The sequence below is a fragment of the Martes martes genome (assembly GCF_963455335.1).
Source record: "Martes martes genome assembly, chromosome: 1".
Classification (NCBI taxonomy): Eukaryota; Metazoa; Chordata; class Mammalia; order Carnivora; family Mustelidae; genus Martes; species Martes martes.
Window position 1 is genome coordinate 28,031,241 of NC_137888.1, and position 27,350 is coordinate 28,058,590.

The window sequence follows — 27,350 nt, forward strand, 5'->3', positions numbered from 1 at the left end:
GGTTTTAGGAACTCAGATATTCTTTCGGGTTCTCTTTCTATGATTCATCGAGTCCTCTGTGCATTGCACTTTAAGATGGCAACTGAGGTGTCCATTTGGCAGAAGGAGAGGTTGCATGAGGAGGAGTCATGACTGAATTGCTTATGAATTATGGAGCAAGGATCTGAGCAGGACCCTTTTAAGAGCTAGTGAGGAGTCAGAGCACTGGGCTTGAGTAAGCTTAGCTCTACCTTTGACTTGGTAAGTGAGATATGAATATATCCTCTGACTTCTCTTTATTTTCCTCATTTTGAGGTGGACACAGTAATGATAACTTTCCTCATGGTGCCATTGACATTAGCAAGGGGATGAGCAGATGTGTTTAAGGTACATGGTAGGCATTCCATAAATGTTCATTTTTTTTTTTTTTTGAGATTTATGTATATTTTAGAGAGAGGGAGAGCTGGGGGGGAGGGGCGGAGGGGCAGAGGGAGGTGGAGAAAGAGAGTCTCAAGCAGACTCCCTGCTGAGCACAGAGGCCAACATGGGGCTGGATCTCATAATCCTGGGATCATGACCTGAGCTGAAACCAAGAGTCTGATGCTCAACCTACCAAGCCACCCAGGTGCTGCCATAAACGTTTCTTTATTTGTGGTAAAGGTGCAGTTTATTCAGTGCCTAATTTTACTTTCCAAGAGTTAAGCTCTTTATTTAATAAGCACATACAGAGATCATAATGTTCCAGGAACTAATCTAAGAGCTTCACTTTTAAAACTCATAATAAGACTGCAAGGAGCTATTATGATCCCATTAGACAGATAAGAAATCCAAGACACATAACCTGCCCATGGTCACCCACAGAGCAAGCTAGTCAGTCTGGATCCACTGTCTGTGCTCTCAGTCATTATTCTACTGGCTTATACAGAAGGTCAGAGAACAAGAAATGTAGCAGAATATGGGCAAGCCAACTCCATTATTTGTCAAAGTCTGCTTAAATTTGGTATACCAGAAAGATATCATAGTAATTTAGCAAATTTCCTAAATTGTAAGTGTGAACCTAGAGATAGTCCAAACCATCATGTGTTGCTTTTGAAGAGACATTAGCCTGTTATCAGGAATATTTACAAAGCATTTTAAATGTGTATGGCAATCCCTCACAGAAAAAGCAAAGGGTGAGGACATTCAGAATCTTGAAGTAGGAGTTGCAACATTTCTTTTTTTTTTTTTTTTTTTTTATTAAAATTTTTTTTTTTATTTTAATAAACATATAATGTATTTTTATCCCCAGGGGTACAGGTCTGTGAATCGTCTGGTTTACACATTTCACAGCACTCATCATAGCACATACCCTCCCCAATGTCCATTTCCCCACCACCCTCTCCCATCCCCCTTCCCCCCCGCAACCCTCAGTCTGTTTCTTGAGATTGAGTCTTTTATGGTTTGTCTCCCTCCCAATCCCATCTTTTCATTTTTTCTTTTCCTACCTCCCCCCAAACCCCCCCACCTTGCATCTCCACTTCCTCATATCAAAGAGATCATATGATAGTTATATTTCTCCGATTGACTTATTTCGCTAAGCATGATACCCTCTAGTTCCATCCACGTCGTCGCAAATGGCAAGATTTCATGTCTTTTGATGGCTGCATAGTATTCCATTGTGTATATATACCACATCTTCTTTATCCATTCATCTGTTGATGGACATCTAGGCGCTTTCCACAGTTTGGCTATTGTGGACATTGCTGCTATAAACATTCGGGTGCACGTGCCCCTTCGGAGCACCACGTTTGTATCTTTAGGATATATACCCAGGAGTGCAATTGCTGGGTCGTAGGGTAGCTCTATTTTCAGTTTTTTGAGGAACCTCCACACTGTTTTCCAGAGTGGTTGCACCAGCTTGCATTCCCACCAACAGTGTAGGAGGGTTCCCCTCTCTCCGCATCCTCGCCAGCATCTGTCATTTCTTGACTTGTTAATTTTAGCCATTCTGACTGGTGTGAGGTGGTATCTCATTGTGGTTTTGATTTGTATTTCCCTGATGCCGAGTGATGTGGAGCATTTTTTCATGTGTCTGTTGGCCATCTGGATGTCTTCCTTGCAGAAATGTCTGTTCATGTCCTCTGCCCATTTCTTGACTGGATTATTTGTTCTTTGGGTATTGAGTTTGATAAGCTCTTTATAGATTCTGGATACGAGCCCTTTATCTGATATGTCGTTTGCAAATATCTTCTCCCATTCTGTCAGTTGTCTTTTGGTTTTGTTAACTGTTTCCTTTGCTGTGCAAAAGCTTTTGATCTTGATGAAATCCCAATAGTTCATTTTAGGAGTTGCAACATTTCTTAAACACCCTCTTTCCCACATGTCTTCCTGTCACACTTCTCCTAGGAATTGTACTCACAAGGAAGGTATCCCCTGCTCTTCTTTATTTACTTGACAGACAGAGGTCACAAGTAGGCAGAGATGCAGGCAGAGAGAGAGAGAGGAGGAAGCAGGCTCCCTGCTGAGCAGAGAGCCCAATGCGGAGCTCGATCCCAGGACCCTGGGATCATGACCTGAGCCAAAGGCAGAGGCTTTAACCCACTGGGCCACCCAGGCGCCCCTCCCCTGCTCTTCTTATAACTCCTAAAACTCTTCCCCAGCTCCACAGAAATAACACCCAACAGCAGCCCCTCAGGATGCTAGCCTTATCTTCTTTCTCTGTATTATTTAGATCATTGTACAGTATCTTATTTTCTTACATCCCTTTTAAGAGATATAAGGGATACTGTGAGAGAGTACAAATGTAACATGTTGTAGGGATAAATCATTTTACAGAAGTGATCACTAAGGCCTGTTGCTTACCTGTTTTCCCTTACTGTAGTGCCTAGAATCTTGATTATGATAGGTTTTCTTTAAATTAGATATTTTATAAAGCAACGAAATGATGAGTTAAGAATAACTCTGATGTGGGAACTACTGTATCTACAACTTAAAAATCTAATAAAATCCAGCACAATTCTTCACAGTAAATTGAATGATAGTTATTTCTAATGTCAATTACCAGCCTTGCCTTGTGAGTAAATGGCCCCATTTAGCCAATTAGAACTAAGAAAAGAATTCTGTTCAGGGTTGGTTTCAATTGTTAAAATTTTCTACAGCTCAAATTCTACCAAACTTCTTGGGTAACATGAAATTCCGCCCTGAGAGTTTACTTCCTTATTTCAGGTGCCTTTTGCTGTAAGCAGTCCATTCTTGGCCTCTGCTTGTGTAATTGCTCAGAGCGTACTTTTAGTAAAAACTTTCTATCATTCACATTTCTAAAGAGGTTCACTCCCAGCAACATGCTCTGCCAAATACCTGCCATTAATTACTTATTGCCCGGGGTTCAATTTCCCTTGATTGAAACACAGTATTGAAGCTTTCCTTCTCCATCTGAGTTCTCCATCATCTTGCTCAGATACCTAATGCCTTATGCTTTTCATTCTTCAAGCTTTGACTGAGCACCTACTTATGCTAGACACCTCTGGGTACTGAGATTACCAACACAGATGAAATGCAACCTCAGTGTTTTGGAACCTCACCCTTCACAGTGGGACAGCTGTACAGACAGACACCTGTGAAATTATTTGATAAGGGCCATGATATATTTTCAGGTACCATGCCAAGCTAAAAGAAAGATACCAATTACACGCTAGCAAGGTGGGAATAAGGTAGGCTTCACAAAAAAAGTGACTTCTAAGTCAAATTTTGAAAAGGGGTTTGAGATTAGGTAATGAATGGTGTTTTAGAGGCCAGAGCACTCTAGGAAGAAGCAGCATGTGTAAAAACATGAAAAAGTTAGACAGTTGGAGCATTTATGACACTAAAAGATATTTTCTGTGGCTGGGCATAAAGTGTGCAGGACAGATGGTGACACTGGGATGACAGAAGCTATTGGGCTAGGTCATGAGGGGTCTTGGACTTCATGCTAAGGTTTATGGCTTTGTCCTGAAGATATTAACCTTGATTGTACTTCAGGCCTATTTCAGAATCTGAAGGAAACAGAGCAACTTTTCCTTAAAAAAAAAAAAAAAAAAAGAATACTCAAACAGAAAAGCTCAAATTCATACAGATTTCAGAACCTTTCAAGTCTCCAGATTAAAATCCAACACTTTAGATGAAGAAGCATTGACTTAGGTGGGAGAGAGGTATGTCCAAAACTCTCAGCAAAGGAAGGAGTTTTATGGTGCTATAGAGAATGGCATACACAGGATACCTTGGGCACGGACACACAATTAAGAGATGGTTGCAGAGAGCCTGGTGAACAATTATGGAGACATACACTGAAACACTGGTCATTGACACTGAGCAGAGGCAACCATGGCTTTAGATGTGAGCCCTATTATGGATGTACTATTGTTAGAAAGTATTAATTAATTAGATGTAGTGGAGAGCAAAGTGGCCCAGAAAAAAAGCATAGAATTACTTGACTCAAAGGCCCCACAAGAAGTCAGCTCAGTGTAGCCCGGCTGAAAACGTAGGTAGGTCAGAAGCCCAGAATTTTGCCCTTTTGCCTTTTATTTAGATTTCTGCCCTTGCTGAATGTAAGGGATGCATTCCTTTTTTCCTTTCTTCCCTTACTTCCTCCCTTCCTTCTTTACCTATTTTAATTAGTCTTGGATGAGTCCAAGTGTCTTCAGGCTTTAAAAGTTCCTCAGGTCCTTCTAATGTGCAGTGAGGATTGCATAGCATTGTCTAAACTCTCCCTGTTGAAGATCAGTATTCTCCCCATTCAACATTCAGTACTCAGTTTGGTGGACTTAGGGCAGGGGACTGATAAAAGACAACTAAGAAATTGAGATCCTTGGCCACTTGTTAAAATGGCAGGTGTTATGCCATCTACTGAAAGAAGATGCCAGGTACGTAGGTGCCAAGGTCTTCTACTGCAGGTTTCACGTTCTTTCTGTTACACCTCAGAAGGCCCGACAATCTGTAGATAAGCTCAAAATATGCCCTACCAACACACAGATGAGGTAATTCAATGAAGAAAGTATTTCTACTCTATTGCCCAGTTTTTTCAAATTGATGATTTTGATTTTGGCTTTAAGAGGTCATGTGATCTATTTGCTCTGATGGTAACAAGCAGACATATCCTCCAGAGATGGCTCCTTACTCTGCTCCAAGTGCTCCTTGCTGTTGCAACATTTCATTTTTGCATGACCTGTGTTTTCATTCGTGTTACCAGGATGCCCTAAATCCATCTTTGATCTGACAGGTACAGACTGTTGCCATCATCTAACTAAGGAATATCACCAACCCCTGTTAGGTGGGGCTACCCCAGGATCACGAGTTCCTTTTGGGCTATACTACCATTTTGGTCTGTGTAGTGTTGGTGTGTATGGGTGGAGATGGGGTCTGGCCAGTTTATCTCAACATTTTCTATTGTTGGAATTTCCCTACTATTTCATGAAAGTAAGTGTTTGCAAAAGGCAAGATAGAATTAGAAATTTTATTAAATGTTTTAACTCTCAGAATGGGACTCTTCTTATAACGTCCAAACCTATTTCTTGACATTTATATCTTTGAACTTTACTCAGATATTCAGGAATTATCTTTGTTAAACAAGGTAAATCTGCATAGTGGGCAACTTCATCACAAATAGTTATAGAAGTACTTACCTAAAATGAATTATTTTATGTTTGTAGTTTTATGACCTGAGTTCACTGCTCTGGTTCAAACTGCTTTATTTAGGACCAAAGACAAACAGGTGCCCTGCAGAGAGGTGTTCAAGGTTGTAGGATTGATAAGTGTACAGCTCACAGTGGGGATTCAGAGGAAGCACTGGTTAGTAGCTGTGGGAGTGTCAGGACAGGATTAGTGACAGAGATAACAACTGAGGCCATTGTTAAACTATCAGGTGTCAATCAGCAAAGAGAGAAGGACACTCTAGAGGAGCATAGACCAGAACAACACATCACACAAGATCAAAGTTCTTCCTGATGGTGTGAGCATTGTGTGCAAGAAGAAGGAAAGACAGCGTGCCACAAGAGGTAAGTTAGGGAGATGTAAAGAAAGCAAAAGACCTTTGTAAGCCATCTGTAGCAGATGTTGTCAGAACTTCACCCATATCCCTTGTACCATAATGAGTTCACTGTGTCCTAGTGCTGACTTCAAGCTGTGTCTAGGGTTTTACTGGATAACAGGAGGTCATTCTGGCCACTCCTAGCAGGCCAGAAGTGCCGAGGGAAGTGAGACCTCCCTCCCAAGAGCATACTGACTGGAACTGATATGTATATATCCCAGTAAATGTACCCCCATAGTGGGATAACTGAGACATGGGTTTTGCAACATGTCTCAGTATTCCAGCAGGATTAAACTTTAGACACCCTGCCTTCCTGTCTCTGTATCAGTTCCTCATTCCCTTACTGGTCTTCCTTGTCTTCCCAAATAAACTACAAGCACATAAACCTTTATGTCAGGGTCTGCTTCTGGGAAAATTTAAGCTAACACAACATAATAAGGAGTGCTAGGAAGGGGTTCAGATGTTTTAGATAAAAGTAATTTTGTGACTGATCACCTTGACAGGAAGGGAAAAAAAGAAGTGGAGGTGGGAGAGAGTAGAGGCAGCAACACCAGTGAGGAGAGACTTGCTAGAGTCTAAAGAACGATGATAAAGACTGAACTAAGGCACTAGGGGTTCGGAGGCTGGAGATGGGTTTGGAGGTACTGCAAAGATTTTATGGGAGTAGATGGGGAGGTAGTAGGATTGAGGTTTGGGGTGGGGGTGGGCTGAGAGGGAATGGTTAAAGGAACAACAGAAGACCAGGAGAAGGGGTTATCCATTTCAGGAGGGAAGGAGTAATCAACTGTGCCAAGAGCTTCAGAGATGACATCACAGTCAGTGCCTCTATTGAATTGGGAAACTTTGAATCATAATAACCTTCTGCAAAATCACCTTTCATCCAGAATGATGGGGCTAAAACTCTGATTGTAGCAAATTAAAAATAGATGATATGACCAAGTGATTATAAGCCAGTCTTTGGAAGAACTTGGCTATGAGAGGGGAGGAGGAGCAAGAAAGTGATGGTTAATGGAAGGAGGCTTAAAGTCACAGACGGCATTTTTAAAGGCAAGGACAGGTTGAGCTGATGTATAGACTACAGTGATAGAACAAGTACAGGCAAAAAGGCTGAAAATACACCATTAGTAGTATAAGGTCTTTGTTCTAGAAGAGATAGAGGGGGGTGAATGCCTGAACACAGCAAGGAGTTTAACCTCACCCTGTCAAGTTAAAGAGAAATTGTTCATATGCCAGATACATGAAGTCAGGAAGCTAGTGTAAGAGAAATGGCGTATTCAAAATCCTTCTTCTGGTATTTCGATAGGCATTCCTGAGAACTCGCATTCATGAAGAAAGTCAGTGTTTTTGCAGATGCAACCCTAGTTCTTCAGCTGTGTGCTGCAGAAACAGAAGGGGAAGATAACCAAAGATTGGGAGTGGGGAAAGAAGGAAGCCATTTTGGGAAATGGGTCTATAAAGTTTATGATGCTAATGATTTTTAAACATTTTTGGAAGCAATGGAAAGAAGAATACAAAGAAAATGAGTTTATTTTCTAAAATGCTTTTTTATTGTTGTGAAATTACCATTTGCTAATTTCATCTAAATTGTGTCACCTAAATTTCCCATATTTTGAAAATATGAAGACCACATCATATATGTAGATTACTACTTATCACTCCAGCATCAAAAAAGTCAATGAATGTTCTAAGTTTTAATGAAGCAGGTCATTACTTTACATCAGCTTACTAACTTCTCTAAATTCTACCTAAGATGTGCACACTAATCACCCTAATATCCACCCCTCCTGCAAAAACAGACCCAGAGCTCTCAATATTAATCCCAAATATAGCTCTGCCTGACCTCTGTCTGCTATGTATAGGCTTAGTAGATTTTAGTTTTTCAGATCTTCTTTTTGGTGTCTAATTTCCTAAAGTCCAAGAAACAGCTGTCTGGGGCCTGAGAGCTAAGATGATGAACATGCAGATATCAAGGAAATGGTTTTCTTACAGCAACAGCTCTGTTTAGATCTGAACATTTCCTCATTCTTGTCTGACAGTAGAGCTTCCTGAGTTACAATATGTGCTAAATTCAGACATGTTCTTTCTTACTGATGGGAGTGGTTAGGGTTAACTTCCTTAGCCTGCTTAAATTTAAGTAAGACAAGATCTAATTGAAGTAATTTCCAGGTTCTAGTACTTTGACATTTTGACTATGTATCCTGTAGAAAAGCAGAACATACAGGTATTTGTAAATTACAATAATGGAAACTATTAAAACTTATCTTTTTTTAAACATTCAGAGAGGGCTTGTTTTTATTTCTGGGCTTTCTATTTTAGCCATTGTTTCCTCATCAGTCTAAGAAAAGTAAGTGTTTTGTCTTCTCTTGCATTTGGGGTTTCTCATAAGAGTATGCTCCTTTTCTGCACAGTAGAACAGGAAGCACAGTTGACTGGTTGACTGACTTCCTTCATTCCGCATCTGCTTGGCTAAAGTTTGGACTTCATAAAACAGGTTGAATCTTTGTGATCCTAGTGATATTGAAGATGAAGCAATTAACCACTTACTTCAAACTATGTTAACAGTGAATCCCAGCAATTTTAACATTGGGCACTTTCCCACCCTGAATTATGGAGGAAGACAAATCTATACAGTAGAATATTGGTGATGAGCCAGTGTCAAATTGGGTCATTTAGGACATGAAGTGGACAGCTCAATTTCTAGCACAGAGTATTTGTAATAACACTGGGTATCTTATATCAGTGTTGTTGAGTGGCTAAACTAGCAATTTGCAATGATTTCCAACTTGGAGTACTATAATGTTGTTTGATTTTCTGACCTGCTCTGTCACTTCTATATTCTATGTGGCATTTTTGCGTTTTACTAAGTGATTATACTTACAAGTGAGTTTAGCTAAGCAACTACATATCACCGTTACTTGCAGATTTTCTTTTTTTTTTAAGTTACCTAAAACCCCTCTAATTTGCCTTAAAGGCAGTTTTGGAAATCATCACATTAGAAATAGAGAACTGTGAGGAGTCCTAGGGACCATCTGGTCCTCATTCTTATTTTAGAGATAAGGAAACAGGCCAAAAGAGGTGAAATGAACTGCCTAAAATCAAACATCTAGTTACCGATTGTACTGATTTTGAAATGGTTGTCAACGTTCTTGCCCCTTGTGTCCACATCCATTGCAATGTGACTTTGGGGCTTCTTCCATTAAAAGGAGGCATCTCCTTCCCCACACCTTGAACCTGGGCTTGCGTTTTTACTTCTTTTGGCTGACAGAATGCAGAAGAAATAAGGTGCCGGTTCTGCGACAAAAGATAACTAACCCATAATTTATTTTATTTTACTCTTTGTTTAACTCCCTGAGTAGTCTAGAAAATCAGCAGTACTCAAAAAAAAATTTTTTTTCTCCACTCTCGCTTCCAGCTACTTGGCAAATTTTCAAATATTTGCTTTCTTTGCTTGTGTGTTGTATAATTTCTCTTACATCTTCTACCTCATGAAGCTTTTTAAGTGTATTCTTTTCTGCTTTGAGTTTTTAGGAACATCTTTAGCTGAGGTGAAATTTTTGACTATGCTTTGGGCATTACTTTATGGCACAAAATTTTAATCCACTTAACAGCTTTCAGCACATGTATTTTGTTGGCAGGCAGGTGATGCTGTCAGCTATGTCCATACCAGCTGGCAAATTGCAGCAAGCAAGTAACTCTTGAAATGAATGAGAAAATATCTTTAACCAACGGGGAGGTCAACTAGCTGTGTCTGATAAATTTCAGTTCTGTGTTACCTGAAGCTATTCACATTAGCATAAGACATTATCATACGCGTGGCCTGAATAGAATCATATTATCTGAAATCCTCTGTTTTGGGTGGCTTACTCATTCTTACCTGGGGGGCAGTATGATGTAATAAAATGAGCACTGAACTTTATGATTAGGACTCCTGCGTTCATATTCTAGATCATCTGCACATTAGCTGTGTCAGTTTGGGAAAGTCACTTCCCTTAAATCCAGTTATTTTAGTTTTAGTTTCCAATTTACTTAGGTTTTTTGTTTGTTTGTATGAGAATAAGGTGAGGCATGCAAACCATTTTGTAAGCTGCAAACTGCAACCTCTCATCTCTAGTCCTCTGAGCTCTACACATTTTTCTTCTACATATTGGACATTCTCTGCTGGGTGTCCCACATCTAAGATCCATCTCCACATGCACTGCTCAAGCTTTTATTTTCTCCTGACTTGTGAAATTCTATTACTTGGTACTCACATTTTGCCATTATCCAGGTTTCAAATCTCCAAATAAGTTTTTGGTGACTCTCTCTTATTTATTCCTTGTAAAGCATGTATTCATTTATTTATCCAGCAAATGTTATATATCTTTACTGCTTATATATATTATGTTATTATGTTATATATCTTTACTGTTTATATATATCTTTACTGCTCCTGCATACTTTCCTTCTTCCAGTCTCATCCCAGTGTTTCAAACCAGAGTTTGCTCCGTCTTATCTCTCTGTTTCAAACTTTACTCCTCTGGATTTGGCATCCATCTTGGATCTCTCAGCCTAGATCTTGATCAGATTTGATTCCTTCTCTCTTAGTCTTTTCTCCAGCTCCAGTCACTCTTGTCTCTTGTCTCTGATAAGAACACCTTGTTCCTAGTCTGTGTCCTTTGGGACCTGTCTCCTACCCCCAATAGCTAGTGGAGACACTAAGCCAATTTGTTCCCACTCCCATCTCCCTGATAGAAGAAGAAGAGACTCAGATACTCTAAGTGACACTGAGGGTGTTACCTAATTTTAATCAACATGTTCTCATTTATAAAATCAGAGGGATTCTGACTACCTCACTAGGCCACCATGAAATGAGGTAACACATATGACTGACAGAGGAAGCCCTCACAACCTAAGAGTTCTTCCCAAGGAGCTGGTTGTGATTGCACAACGCTAGACACAATGCTCCTTATCTGATGAATCGAATAAAAGCAGCTTAGAATCGAATTAGGGAGATGAGAATGAAATGTTTAATACCATTTGTGTATATAGATAAAATATGAAATGCAGCGTAGGTGGTTAAGTACAAAGTGGAAAGGTAAAAAGTGTGAAATAGGGTTACTCAAGGAAGACAAGCAGGCAGTGACTTGTAAAGAAACTAATAGATGTGAACTGGTGAAAAGACAGCAGGAGGGTGTTGTAGGGGTGGAGAATGACATAGGAAAATACTGGAGAACAAAACAGTGTGACATTGTGCTGCTAGCCTGATAAAATGAGAGGATGGGTTTTATGTTAAAGATTGTGTTCAGAGTTCTGGAGTCGTACCAGTCACAGCTGCCTTAAATTCCTGTCCTAGTAACAGAAATATATGTGAGCCAGTGTTTCCAGGAATATCCTAATTTTATTTCCAATAAAAGCTGTGTATTTTGTTGTGTCCTTAGGAACTTAATGAATTTGTAAATTCTTTGATTTATATTAAACAAGTGGTCTCTAAGCCCACTTTCAAATGCATTATTTTAAGTGTGAAATAATTTTGTGGAGAGAAAATTTGACTGCATTTAAGCAACTATCCTTCAAGGGAGGTTTCCTGTGTTTTATTTATGAACACTAATTGCCTTCCCTTTCTGTGTGAATTGGGCTAGAAAATCACAAATGTAAAAGTCTTTGGGTTTGTCTAATCCAAGCCCTGCATATTTTACAAATGAGGAGCAGAGAGAGAGAGGTTAAATGCCTTTCACAAGGTCATAGCTAGACAGTAGCCAAGATGAAATTTAAACTTCTGTCTAGATTTTCAATCTAATGCTTTAAAAAATTACTGAAGGACCTCGGATAGCCAAGGCAATATCAAAGACAAAGAGCACTGCTGGAGTACATCCACCACCAAATAACAAAACTTGCTCTAAAGGTATCGTAATTAAGAAAGTATAAATATTGGCACAAAGACCAATGGAATGTGATAAAGATTCCAGAAGAGTATCCCCACTGAAATGGTGCCTTGATAAGAGATGGTATGGATACCACTGTATATCAATAGGGAATCAATGATCTTCCCAATAGACAGTGCTGGATCAATTGGATATAGCAATGGAAACCAAACCAACCAAACAAACAAACAAACAAAAAAAAAACCCTCCTTGACTCCTACCTTACACCCAGCACAGAAATTAACTTAAGATAGATCACAAACAATAGATATGAAAACTAAATCAATCAAACTTCTGGAATAAAACATGATGAATATCCTCTTAACCAAGACACCAAAGTCACTAACCAAGAAATGATAATAATGAATAAACTAAATTTAATTGCTTAATTAATAAATAACCTAAGAACTTCTATTTATTAAGTGATAGCATTAAAAGGATAAAAAGTCAAGCCATAGGCTGGTAAAAGATTTTTTTTAATATTACATCTCTGTATATTTGTCAAAGTTCTCATTAACAGAGGATAAAGAATGCTTACAAATAAATAAGAAAAAAGCAGGTAACTTAAGAATGGCTTGAAATTTGAACAGATATGTCAGCATCAAAATGGCTAACAAACATGAAAAATAGCTCATCCTTGTTAAAACCCAATTGAAACCCATACACCAGCACAGCTGAAATTAAGAAAACTAACAATGCCAAGTTTTGATGATGATGTAAAAGGACTGAAATTCTTCACTGCTGATAGGAGTGTAAATGGGTACAATCACTTTAGAAAATTATTTGCTAATATCTACCAAAACTAACCATATACCTAACCTATGACCCAATTTTCCACTCTTAGTTATATATCAAAGAGGAATGAATGCAGATAACCACAAAAAGACCACTGTATGGATGTTCAGAGGAGCTTCATTCATAACAGTTGAAATGAAAAACAAAAAACAAAAACCACCCATTGCCCATCAGTAGTACATGGGTCAATAAATTATGGAATGCTTACATAATGGAAGACCACACCATAATGAAGAAGAACAAATTACAGCATGGATGAATGCCCCAGACATAATGTTGAATAACAAGTCAGATCTACATTAACATTTTTTTAAAAAGTGGAACTAATATATGATGATAGAAGTTAGAATAGTAGTTACCTTGGAAAGGGGTGAAGAGGGTATTCCCTTGGTGGGGGAAGTGGATATAAGGTAGCCTTCTGAACACGGGGGGCTTGATCTGATCTGGGTAGTTGTTGCATGAGTGTGCATATGTAAAAATGTATTGAGTTGTATTATATACTTATGGCTTACCATGTGAATGCTATATCTTAGTTTTTCAAGATCAGCAATGATGTTATTCCCTGAACCAAATAATTCACCATTAAGAAATCTTGGAGAATATTTGCCTTATTTCTTTTGGGCTAGTAAATGCTTGAAATATTTGCTGTTGTCATCCCACCACCATAGCTCCCAATCCTTGACTCGTCATGGTACGTATAGGTCATACTGGTATTTTTATGGCAGACTAACACTGTCCATAGCCAGAGGATACAGGCCCAGAATCACTAGACCCTCTAGGGACTGTCTGATGGCCTGGAAGCCTATCAGTATTTTGGTTTGGCCAATTCTATGAAAATCTAGGCTGTTTTAGCATTATCAAACCACCCATTGGCATAAAGGCAAATGCAGTCAGATTGTTCTCAATAACAAGAAACAAAGGCTACATAAGCAAAAAGAGAAGTTCAGCAAGCAGACACTGACAGCCCTTTCATGGCATGTATTTTTCTTGATCCTGAATTTGTACTATGCCTAAAGCAAAGAGATATGACATTAAACAGGCATGTGCACTTCCTAGTGTCACCACATCTTATAAAGGAAAAGGATTTCAATTTGGGTTGGACAAATGCAGTCTTCCAGTCATCAGTTCCATGTACCTAATATGGAGTGCTCTCTGAGGCTAGTGATCAGGGCTTCTCTGGAAATCTGTTGGGCAGAAGATAAGAGTCGTTTTTGCTTTTCTCTATCTATATCTTTTCTATTAAATTAAAACTTTAAAAACTACTAATTTTAAAAAACGACAATTTTATTTGTAGTCATAAAGCATTCTTTAAATTGGATACTTTTTTTTCATTGAGTTTACTTTTGTCTGTTATTTTTAAACTCTAATTTATTCCAGTTTGCTTACAAAGTTTTCTTTTCATTCTATTTTATTTTATTTTATTTCTTTTAAGTGTTCCAGAATTCATTGTTTATGCACCACACCCAGTGCTCCATGCAATACGTGCCCTCCATAATACCGACCACCAGGGTCACCGAGCCCCCCACCCCCCTCCCCTCCAAAACCCTCAGTTTGTTTCTCTCCCTCTCCAGTCACAAAGTTTTAAAGTTATCTTTCATTCATTGCAGTTTTCTACAGAAATTTGAAAAAAAGATGAAGAATTTTAAGATTATCCAACTCTAGGACATACGCTCTTTTGAACTTTCTAAAAGCTTATTCCTTGTCAAATTCTACTTTGGTAGTAAGAAACATTAAAAACCTTTACCAAATAAAGGTTGAAGTCTCAGCACTGCAAAATCAACACACTTCTGTAAACCTTTATCTAATATACATGGCTTTCCCTAGCTTTCCTTGAAAATTAGTCCCCGAAAAGACAAAATACTTTATTGTCTATAACGAAAATGTATATACTGTTAGAGTTCTCACTCTCCTTCTCTTTTCTCTCTCTCTTACTCTCTCTCCGCTTCTTTCATTGATACTGGATGCTTACAATTGGGAAAAAAATGTTATCTCAGTTGACTAGCTAATAGATATGACAGATAAATGAATAATTTCTATGAATTATTTCGAAAATTGTAGGTATTTGCATGTTCCACTATTCTAATTATGCCTCTAATAATAATAATAATATTTTTTTTTTAAAAATGTATCACTTTATGTTTGTGCTTTGATTATGAAATTTCAGAAATAGGTGGGATAATAAATGATTATTTATTAAGCTAAGACACTTCTTTGCAATGAAAGGACTGTATGATTTATAATTATTTCAGTTTCATTTAAGGAAGTGCCCCCTGGAGATATGGTGGGGTCTCAGAATTGTCTGTAGGATAATTTCATGCAGCAGTCCACAAGATTTGAATACAAACATTAGATTTACCTCTCTAGCTGGAAGGATTTTTCCTCTCCCCCCAAGTCTAGTTTAACCATTTTCCCTGCTCTGAAGCATCTATCACAAGTGTCATGAGCTAAGGAGACTTTAGAATCCTCCAGATCAGAGCTTCCCAGCTGGCGTGCGGTGACATGCTGAGATGCCAGGAAGGGCTATGGATGTGTTGAGATATCATCTCCTTGGAACTTGAAGTGACTGGAGGAGCCTTGAAGAAACTTCCATTTGCTTTTGTGTGTGTGCTGTTCTGTGAAAAATGTTTAGAAAACCTTATTCTACCTCTTTTGTTTTGTAGATGAAGAATTGAAAACGCTTTGAGTTTTGAAGGCTTTGTTAGAAGGTTCCTTAGTTCTAAGGCTAGGTGCAGAATCCAAATCTTGTGGCTTTTGCTCTGATGCACTTTGGCTGCGACACACTTCTTCCTTCTTTTTGGGTGAGACAGTAAAATTTAGTGGCTGCTCTTGGTAAGCACTTTTATTGGAAGAAGCGACCAAACTAATTCATTACAGTTTGCTGAATTCTTCCTGAAATTCACTTTATATACATTTGTATCAACCCATGTAAGAAGACGTTAGGACAGATTCTATTATCACTTTTTTATAGAAGTGGAAATTGGCATTCAGAGAAGTTAAGTGACTTGTCAACGATTTCATAGTAAGTTACTGAATTCAACTGCAGATCTGTCTGGCTCCGAAGCTTATGCTCTTTGCACACTATCATGATAACTACCTGTTGGAATGAAAAGTAATTGTCATCTCTATAACATACAGAAATTCTGCCTGCAGAGGAGATAGATAAAAGATAGTTAATTTTCATGGGACGCCTGGGTGGCTCAGTTGGTTAAGCGGCTGCCTTCGGCTCAGGTCATGATCCCAGCGTCCTGGGATCGAGTCCCACATCGGGCTCCTTGCTCCTCGGGGAGCCTGCTTCTCCCTCTGCCACTCTGTCTGCCTGTGCTCGCTCTCGATCTCTCTCTCTCTCTCTCTCTCTCTCTCTCTCTCTGACAAATAAATAAATAAAATCTTTAAAAAAAAAAAAAAAGATAGTTAATTTTCAGTATATGAGAAGAGAAGGAGAGGAGAGTAGAAAATACGAGCATTCACTGTGCCTACCAGGACTTAATCTTCTCTCTTACTTGGCGGTGCCTTTTGGGAGGTGCATGTCCTGGTACAATTCCTTGGAGATCTTTGGCAAAAAGAATCTTAGGATATTCTATTGTTTTTATTGCTTCTTCCAGGCACGCGAATCAGGAAATTGTCAAGTCGAAGAAAAGTATAGAGAGACAAATTTTTACAGTATTATCTTTAGAATCTGCCGATGGTAACAAGTTAGTGGCAAAGAAGAGAGAAAGACAGACAGGAAGAAAAGAAGAGAAAGAGAAGTTCTAGACTAAAGAGACTTAAGAGACATGATACCCAAAGTGACATGTGATCTTTTTTTATTTGAATCCTGATTCAAATGGTGCAAATGAAAGAAAGGATCCTTCGTTCTTCTTCTTAAGATTATTGGAGCGTTTAATTATGGAAAATGTTTTGGCTATCTTGGCACATAGGAGACCACTTAGTGGCTTAAAACAATTTATTTTCTCACAATTTTGGAGTCAGGTCAGGTCTTTCGAAGATGCCTCTCTGCCCCATCGCTATAATTAGGGTGCCTCATCTGGGACTTGAGGACTTACTTCCAGGATGGCCTCACCCATAGGACTAGCACCTGGGTGCTGGTCGTCAACTTGGAGAGCAGCTCGAGCTGTTGCTAGAACCCCTTATGTTCCTTCATAAAGGTCTCTTCTGTGCTGCTTGGGCTTCCTCACAATAGCTGGGGTCCAAGAAGGAGGAAATGGAAGCTGGCAGTCCTCCTAAAGGCTAAGTTTAGTTCTGGTGCAGTGATATCTCTTCCATATTCCATTTATCAGTGTAGTCACAGCTTCAAACCACATTCAAGGAATTAGAGAAATAGACTCCATCTCTCTATGGGGGAATGACATGGGGAGGTATTTGAAGTGATCAAGGAATAATTTTAAAGTGTAGCAATGGCACTCTGATTGTCTAAGAAAATGTCAAAAAAATTTTAGAGATACAAAATGAATTGTGTAGGAGTGAAATGACATGATGTCTGGGGTTTCAAATACTTGGACAGGAAGGAAAAATGGTAAGAATAAATGAGATAGATTTAGCAACTGTTGTAATATCTTGATAATTTTTAAATATAGGTGATAGGAATATGGAGGGATTAGTGAACTCCACTTTTGAGTACATATGAAAAGCTCATCATCAATTTTGTTAAATACCCAGACTTGAAATAATATTATAGTTCCTAATAAGATTCAAAGTTCTAGTCTCATCTGGTTTCGATTTTGATTAAATTTTAATATCACATCTTCTCAGAACACACTGTAAATAATACTCCCCCAAAGTGCTAACTTGGGAAAGCATGCAGAATGGAGAATCTTACAGGTGTGCTGGGGCAGCTATTGGGAAGAATAATAGAGGACAGTCAAACACAGAAGACCGCTTGACAATGGTGCTGATGATGTACTTTTTTCATCTGAAAGTCACCATGTGAGGACGTCATGCTTTGAGGTCCTGCATCTGTCTTCAGAACACGAAGGGAAGGCAGGGAAACTGTAGAAAGTTACCATGGCTGACCTCACTGACCCTTGGCATCAATTGTCAATGCACAGACCAGTCCTTTTATGAGAAGAGTAACTCTTCTTGAGGAAGCATTCTCAGATATGTAGTCTGTTACTTGGAATTCAAAGCATTCTTAACTCACAGCACTCTAAGAGCTGAAGGTGCCAATGTAGTTCTCCAGGCTTTCCTGATTAAAGAACAAGGGACAACTGGAGATGCCTTTTCTGAGGGTATTAGAAATAAGTGTAATTTAAAAAAAAATAAGCCCAGGACTGGCTGAAGAAGCAGCGTATTTGCAAGGTGAAAATTGAACTTCCCAGCAATTCCACCTCTGGATATGTGCTCAAAAGAATTGAAAGCAGGGATACAAATAGAGATTTGTGTAGCCTTGTTTATCGAGGCATTATTTACAAAAGCCAAAAGGTAGAAGCAACCCAAGTGTCCGTCAACAGATGAATGGATAAACAAAAGGTGGCATATACATACAACAAATATTTAAAGTCTTAAAAAGGAAGGAAATTCTGACATACACTACAACACGAGTGAGCCTCAAAGACGTTATGCTAAGAGAAATAAACTAGTCACCGAAGAACAAATATTGTATGATTTTACTTGAATGAAGTGCCTAGTAGAAAAGCGAAATTCATAGAGACAGAGTGAAGAATGACGGATGCCAGGGGCTGGCGGGGAGGGAGGAGTAGGGAGTTAGTGTTTAATATGTCCAGAGTTTCATTTTTTCCCAAGACGAAAGAGTTCTGATGATGGATGGTGGTAATGGTTAATGACAATGTGAATGTATTTAATGCCACCAAACTGTACATTGTAAAACAGTTACAATGGTAAATTTTGTTATGTCTAGTTTACCACTATAAAAAATACTTATTTCACTATCTTGCCTTATTAAAAAAAAAACAACTTTTTTTTGGAATTATTGGAAGGAAATAGAGGGATGGAGAGGCACACACGGGACACAGCCTCAACCTACCACCTTTGAAAGGAAGGTGATATTTTATATTGAAGAATGGTCTTTTTTTTTTTTTTTTCAAGGTTTGCTTTATCTTCTCAATTTAGCTAGCTGGGTCTATGATTGTTTTCACTGCAGTTTTCCTTTAGACTTTAGTACTATCATTGCCACCTGTGAAATCTGTTTACACAGAACATAGTACGTCTCATCCTCTCATTTGAGCAGTCAGACTTCCTCATTAATTTAGAAAATTGTTTGTTCAATAAAGACCTATCTCATTTGATCCTGATCTCTGAATCCCCTGGATTATGGCAGGGATTTTACTCTGTAATCATCTCCCATGAGAACTGCCCCTACAGCTGTGAAGCCAAGAGAGAGCTACAAGGGGTGATCGTATTCTCGTAGGCACAGCAACAAGGGACCGGAGCCTACCAAAATGAATCTCTTCTGCTTTTCACTGGTAAGTTTCTTTACATGCATCATTGATATCCTCATTTTTATTTTACTGTATCAATGAACAGGAATGGAGTTCAGGTATACTCTAAACTTCCTATGTGGTAATTAATTAATACATTTAGGGTCTCATAAAAAAGTCCACATCAAAAAGAGGAAAAGGATGTTTTTATTAAAACACTTAAGCCAACTCTATTCAGATGCAAGTAACTTAACTATATATACATATATACATATACATATATATATTTATCTAAAACAATGACTAGTTATTTAACATTTTGATGCTGAATGTCTTTTTTTTATGCTGAATTTCTAAGAATGATATGTAAACGGTATTTTTGAGGAACTATTTTCTTCTATTTATTGTAAATATCAGAAAAATTTTTGCAAAATATGCTGCATTTGGGTTACTTGCTTTGCTTTGAGACATCCTAGGAATCAAAATTTCTTCTTTACTGTGTGAGTAATGAATTCCTTTTAATGTTGGCTTTGTTAAACTACCATGGAGACAGCTTCCTGAGTTACACAGTACTGTAAATGCGAGGTACAATAGATTATTCCAGTCCTGCAGATGTGCTCATTCAAGGGTATAAGCACTTCTCAAATTCTTTTTTACATTATTGCTTTTTGTTTGTTTGTTTGTTTGTTTAGCCTGAAGTGGATCAGTGAAAGTTAGCAGGTAGTCATAGATCTGGAAATACTTTATAACTCTAACCTGCAATTGTGACCATCTGCCAATGCTAAAAATGGATTTCAAAAATAATTTTATTCATTTCTCTCTGTGTTTACAGCAGGACATTATGCCTATTCGTTGGTTTTTCAAGATGTGGATGGGAGATCCCTGTCATTTGTGGAAATAAAATGGTTTACTTTGATGTTTGTTTTCCTTCCAAATTGCAAATAAGATTAACATAAGTGCCAGAGATGGTGCTGACATAGGTTGTAATACCTAAACAGGAGGCGTTTTGAGCCAAGATAAGGGATTTAATCTTGGAGCATCTTGAAAAATAAAATGCAGTTGTGAGTTGTGGCAGGCTGAATCATCGAGTTCTGATTGCCTCTATAGTCCCAATTTACAAAATAATTGCCGGTGCTCAACTTCGCTTTGTGCCATATAAATCTGACTGGAGAAATCCCATTTCAGGTGATTTAAGTGGTATTGTGCATTCTTTTCTAGTCGATCTAAAAGAGCTATATGGGGTTTATACGAATATACTTCCCATGGAAATAGGCAGTGCTGTAGCAGAGATGACTGCATTCCAGAATCACTCTGAATGGCTCTATAATCAGATGCTAATGTTTCTATAACATAGCGTGGCTCAACAGAGTGTGGCAGACGTTCCTACTCCTGCGATGGAAGCCATCTAACCATCTAATGAGCATCATTGTCTTTCTCTGTAATATAGGGAAAGGGGCACGTACTCAAAAAGGATTGCTTCAAAGTCGTGCCGCGTGGACTCACTCTGACTGCAACACTTTTCCATGTTTTAAAGTTGTCCTTAAGCATTTCCTTGTTTGGAAACATATTTGATTAGACGGAACCATCCTGAACACAGAAATATTTTGTTCAAGCATTCCAAAGTTTGTCAAAATTAATTGCTTTCATAATAAAATGTCCACAAGTTACTTGGAAAAACCTCAAAACTATTTTAGGTGCTTTTTTTTTTCTTCCTGTGGGCTAAATAAATAAAATTGTTCAGTGTATGGGCTCTCCACCAGGGTGTTGTGACACCCTACTGTGCTGTTATGAGCTGCGAAAACGGGGTGGGGTTACAGCTTTTGCCAGGAATTTGTGCATAATTCAAAACATATTTTATCTGTGCTTGTAGGAATGTGAACATATGGGACAGGCATTTAAAATAAAGAGAATAAAAATCACTGATTTGGTGGAAAGAACAATTTCAGAATCACAAAATAGAGGTGTGTATTTATATATTGATCTTTAATTCTGTAGGAAGGAGGTGGCTTTAAATATTAAGGTCCACGTAGAGATTACCACTCAAGAAAGCCAGAGAAAGAGTTAAACATTCTCTTATTTAAGTGGAGGGGGAAATTGTAAATCTTTTAGTAAATGGGGTTTTTAAGAGAAATATAAAGCAAACTTAATGAACTACCCATTCTGAACCAAGGATCCTATAAATAATCCATTAAAGGTGATTGCTATTATTTTGGATCTATAAACTCGAAATGGGGTCTATCTTTCAAAAGGGAGGCAGGGATATCCTTTTAGGTATGCCACTCTGACTCCAGAATTTTTCTTATGGTTTTAACATTGTGATAAGGCTTTTAGAAGACTTGCTCATTAGAAGCAGGATGATTTTCTTGTTGAGCTCATCACATAGTTATTGAGTTTAACATGACTTTGTAACCCAGTAAGGTTACAAATCAATTATCCCTGCACCATTTCTTCAGTGATTTGTAATAATGCTGCTTCTATTTTATTTGGACTTTATTCTATCCCTTTGGTTTCTCTCTACCCCTTTCCTTATCCCCGTTCTTTTATATACCTATTAAGGTAATTCTAACGCTAAGGGAGATATCTTATTCAACAGAATACCCTCTCCTTGTTCTTCTTCAAAATTTGGACTTCTTAAGTCTTTGTGCTTCTAGGTAAATTTCAAATAATATGAAAACCTTTGATACGATCTTGGTTAAAACAGATTTAATCTCACATCATCTTTAGGGGAAATTGACTTAATTATGGAGTTGAGTCCTCCCACCCACAAACATGTGTAGCTTTTCATTTATTCAAGTTTTCTCCTATGGACTATTAATATATTTTATGATTTGCTCTATAAAATTCATGCACATCTTTTACTAAATTTACTGCTGGGGTCTAAGAATTTTGGTTGGCATTGTGATTATTTGTTCCTTATTTGTTTCTGCTGATTTATAGATGCATTATCGACTTCCTGATAATGATATGGCAAGTAAACAATTTTGCTGAATTTAAAAAATTCTGAGAGTCTATGCTTTTTTCTTAGATTTCCCATACAGATAATCTGTAAATTTTCCTCTTCGTTAGTAATTACATCATTCTGAAGTTTTCTCTCTCTTCTGTTACATTGACAGTAAGAATGCTGTAACAGCAGGCACCCCAAACTTGTTCCTCACATTCACATAGTTACTCCTAACTGAGTCTTCCTGAGGCTTTTGATTAATAATCCTAGTGAGATTAAGGAAATCCTGTCTTTTCTTAATTTGCTAAGATTTTATCACAGATGAATAAGAAATTTTTCAAATGTATTGAAACAATAAATTTTCTGTTAAATATTTTAAAAAGACATCTAAATGTTGAAACACCCTTGTATTTCTATATTAAATACTGATTGACCATGGTGTATTTTTATGGAGACTACTAAATTTAAATGTGTGCATTTCCTTTAGAATTTCTTAAAACTATTTTATAAGTAAAATTGGTCTATAGTTTTTCTTTAATTGACAAGAAAATTCTGTCATTTTATTTTTCTAGAATTCCTGTTAATCTTATGTTTTCATATCCCTCCACACTTCTACCTGAATGTTCCATATGTTTTCTATTTATCCTTATATGCTGCCCCATGGGTAGACTCTTCAGTATTTCTTAATCTTTTTTTTTTTTTTAAAGATTTTATTTATTTATTTGACAGAGCGAGATCACAAGTAGGCAGAGAGGCAGGCAGAGAGAGAGAGGAGGAAGCAGGCTCCCTGCCAAGCAGAGAGCCCGATGCGGGACTCGATCCCAGGACCCTGAGATCATGACCTGAGCCGAAGGCAGAGGCTTAACCCACTGAGCCACCCAGGCGCCCCGAGTATTTCTTAATCTTTTTCAGAGGTCTAGAGTTAATCCTCATTTTTAAATTTTTTCATATAAATTTATTTGATTATATTATTCATTGTCAAGATGCTGTAATTATTTATTTTTGTTGCTCTTTAATGATACTTGTTTCATTTCTGCCTGTTTGGTTTCATCATAGATTATTTATAGTTGGATATTACTTTTTTATTTTACTCTATGAAGATCACATTCTTTCTTAAATTGTTTCTCCATCCATTTTGTTCTTAATTTTATCTGGAATGAAATGGATTAATTTTCAGATTGTCAGTTCAGTTGGCTCTCTTTCTCAGCATTTAATCCCCTCACGTGTTTTGGTTAATGTTGAATGATAAAATTCTTTCTGTTCTCTCTCTCTGTCTCTGTCACTGCTGCTGCCTCACCCACCTCTCCCCTCAACCTCCACCCTCCTCCCCCTCTTCCTCTATCCTCTCTGCCCTCTTCACCTTTCTCCATTTGGTTGTGAGGCAGAGACCTCAAGTCTCTCTGAGGCTCCAGGTTAGAGCAAAGACTTATATTGCTGGTCCAGGGATCTTTTTTTTTTTTTTTTTTAACATTTTTTTTTTAAGATTTTATTTATTTATTTGTCAGAGAGAGAGAGAGAGTGAGTGAGCATAAGCAGGGGGAGAATAGGCAGAGGGAGAAGCAGACTCCCCACTGAGCAGGGAGCCCGATGGGAGACTCGATCCCAGGATCCCAGGATCATGATCTGAGCTGAAGGCAGATGCTTAACTGACTGAGCCACCCAGGCATCCCTGGTCTGGGATCTTATCCCAAAGTGATAGTTGGTGTATAACTGAGCCAGTGACTGCACCAGTTGGCTGCTTGCTTGTTTCGGGTCCCATTTTGCTGGCTGTTTTGATAAATTTCACTCTTCTGAGGGCCCCAGAAGCTGTTGGAAGGAGCTTTTTTCCCCGCCTCCTTTCTAACTATGAGTTTTGCTGTAGCCCCTGGATTTCAGCATGGAGTTGCTTTATGTGGATAATGTCTACTGCACATTACCCCACAGAACCCCAGATTTGGTCACTACTACCTGATTGTGGATGGGCACCCAACAGATTCAAAGCTCAACATTCACCCACCCTGTGTTTCAGTTCAATTTTCAGTCTCCTTACACGTTTCAGTACCTTAGAGCATATACGACTTAGTTCTTACTTAAGTCTTTTTAATTTTCCCAATAATTTGCCATGTGTTTTGAGGAGAGGTTGTTTAAAATATAAAACCGTAGAGTATTTTAGTTTAAAGTTCTAAAGGTAGATGATGCAAATGCAATTCAATCTTAGCTTATATATTCAAAAAATTCATTTTTAAGGATGAGAACATTTTCAGCACCACATAGTTTTTATTATCCTTTCAAACAAGGAAACTTTTTTGTAATCCAACAGACATTTATATAAATGACACCATTATCAGCATCCCTAGTTACTAAAGAAATGTCCATATACTGTCTACCTCTCTCCCTTAAGACTATTTCCAGATGACATCACAACTAGAACAATTTTGTCTCAAAAGGAGAAAATACAAGTCAGTTCAGTTAGTAAGTTGGCTTCCCAAATACAAAGAAAATTTATATAGTTCATAATGGTTTTAAGTGCAAACTCATTCAGTTTAAAATTCATTATTCTGTAAAAGAATAAAAACAAGTAAATAATATTATTTATTAATACAAATACTGTAAACATTAATGTCAATGCCTTTATCATGCTTGTGAAATACTTTTGCCATTTCAAAGTGTGTCCTGTGTTTTCATTTTACCCTGATGGTTCCTCTATAACATAAAACTGCTGCTTCACTGTTGAGGAAGCAGTACAACAGATTGTGTTTCTCCTACAAGGACATAGGACTAATTAGAGGGATGTGTGTCTCTAAAACTGTGACCTGAGAGCCAACCCAGTTTAATGCTGTCCAAATCGGCCTTCATTTAGTAGTACCTTGAACTTGATGTCTTCATCATGTTTCTTGAGAAACTGTCTCATTTTGTGCATTGCTCCCCAACATTTGAGTCTTGTTTGAATTCCTGGCTCTGTAGTGAGTGGTGAGAATGCCTTCCTTTTACTGCCTTGTTCACTGTTGAAAAATGGCGTACCATTAACCCTTAGTCTCTATGCCCAGGATGATTTAGATAGGATACTTTACGAAAGTGGGTAAATAAGTTCGAAGGCTTTTCAAGGAGGGGCGCCTGGTGGGTTGGTTGTGTGGGCAGCTGACTCTTGACTTCAGCTCGGGTTGTGATCTCAGAGTCTTGAGGTGGAGCCTGACGTCCAGCCTCATGCCCAGTGGGGAGTCTCCTTGGGATTCTCTCCCTCACCCTCTCTCTCTCCCTCTGCCTGTGTGCTCACTTGCTCTCTAAAATAAATAAATCTTTTTTTTTTTTAATTTATTTATTTGACAGACAGAGATCACAAGTAAGGAGAGAGGCAGGCAGAGAGAGAGGAAGGGAAGCAGGCTCCCTGCTGAGCAGAGAGCCCCATGTGGGGCTCGATCCCAGGACCCTGAGATCATGACCTGAGCCAAAGGCAGAGGCTTTAACCCACTGAGCCATCCAGGCGCCCCTAAAATAAATAAATCTTAAAAAAAAAAGACTTTTTAAGGAAAATATTTTATTATTTTGAGCCTTATAAATTTCTTTTATTGCAGGAAGGCTCCACGGACAGCTTGTATGAGCCAGTCCCAGAGCAACAGACTAACCAAGAAAGCACCTCTGTCGGGACTGGTTCTGTTATCTCGCCTTTTGGAGAGAGTGGAAAAGCACACGACAATCTTTTCATGGTGAGTGAAGCCCCAAGTCTCGTGGATTGTTTCTCTATTATATATTTCAAATCACTTGCTTCATGACACCTGTTAATAAAGCAAAAACCACTGATCTCAGAAAGTTCTGCATTTACTTTTGGTTTCTGAATTTCTCTTCATTTTTGTCTCTTTGATGATTTTAGCTTCTTAATATAAAGTACCATTTACAGAGTATGTATTACATAAGTTAACTCAGTTAATCCTCAAAACAACATTAGGACAAAGAAATAATTATATCTTTTTTGAGATTAGGAAATTGCAAGAGAGAAAGCAAAATAACTTTTTATTATTTATTTATTTATTATTTTAGTTGTTATTTATTTATATTATTATTTATTTTTATTTATAACTAAAGGCTATAAACTGTGAAGTAGTAAAGCTGGCAGTTAAGGATATATGGGTCTGCCTCAGCAGATCAGTAATGTATTGGTAAACCAGGTCTTTGGGATGGATGGAGGGAACCCCAGATCTGTATGTACCATTTGCCAATTGCCTTGGTGTAAATGCTCCTACCGTGGTCATGTTCAAGTTACCAGTGGTTTAATAACAGACTTACAACACCTGAATATTTATTTGTTCCTTATCTCCAGTGCCAACTGCCGCACACCCCTGGTGGCTTTAAAGTCTGTGCTAATCATTTTATTAAGCTTCTCCTTAAATTTATGGACACACATTGTGAACTTATAAAAACACGAGTATTACTAGAATGCAAATGCAGATAGTTTTTTTGAATTATCTTTATAATTACAAAAGGCAGAGAGTTCTCAGTGCTCTGCAAAATTGGCCCTGTCCCTGTTTAACAGTGCTGGCTATTCTCATAGTTGATGGTGCTGTATTTAAATTAATCCCATACTAACAAACTTATTTCACTTCTATTGTGGCTTAGTACAGTACAAAACGTCCACGTTTGCTACAAAAAAAGAACTTCCCTATACTTATAGATTTAAATGTCATCTCCTACCCCTACAATCATACTTTTCCCCAGTAACAACACAAAGATGAATATCCACTTCTTTTTTTGTACTAGGTGATGTTATATATGACATTATTTGTGCTGATCCTCACAATAATTTTAGAGAGATTTAGAACCATCAAGAAAGGGGGCATCTGGGTTTCTCAGTTGTTAAGTATCTGCCTTTGGCCCAGGTCATGATCCCAGAGTCCTGGGATTTAGCCCAGTATCAGGCTTCCTGTTCAGTGGGAAGATTGCCTCTCTCTCTCCCACTCCCCCTTCTTGTGTTCCCTTTTTCATTCTCTCTCTCTCTCTCTCTCTCTGTGTCAAAAAAATAAGTAACATCTTAAAAAAAAATGTAGAGAAAGGTTATATAACTTTCCCAATTAAAAAAAGGATGACCCAGGATTCAAATCCAGAAAAGTACCTTCATGTCTTATACCTACTTTCATACCTACCTATTTAATTCCTTGGGGATATTCTTTGAAAACCTTTTTTATATAGCTTACAGATCTAAGCAATGTCACATCAGTTAGCAACCAAGTTCAATGATAAGTCTCAGTAAGTAAAAATAATCCAAAAAAAGTTTAGTGTAGTGGAAACTCTTCCCTCAATCTATACCCTTTTCAATATCCATGAACGTGTTGATGTTGACAGATATGCAG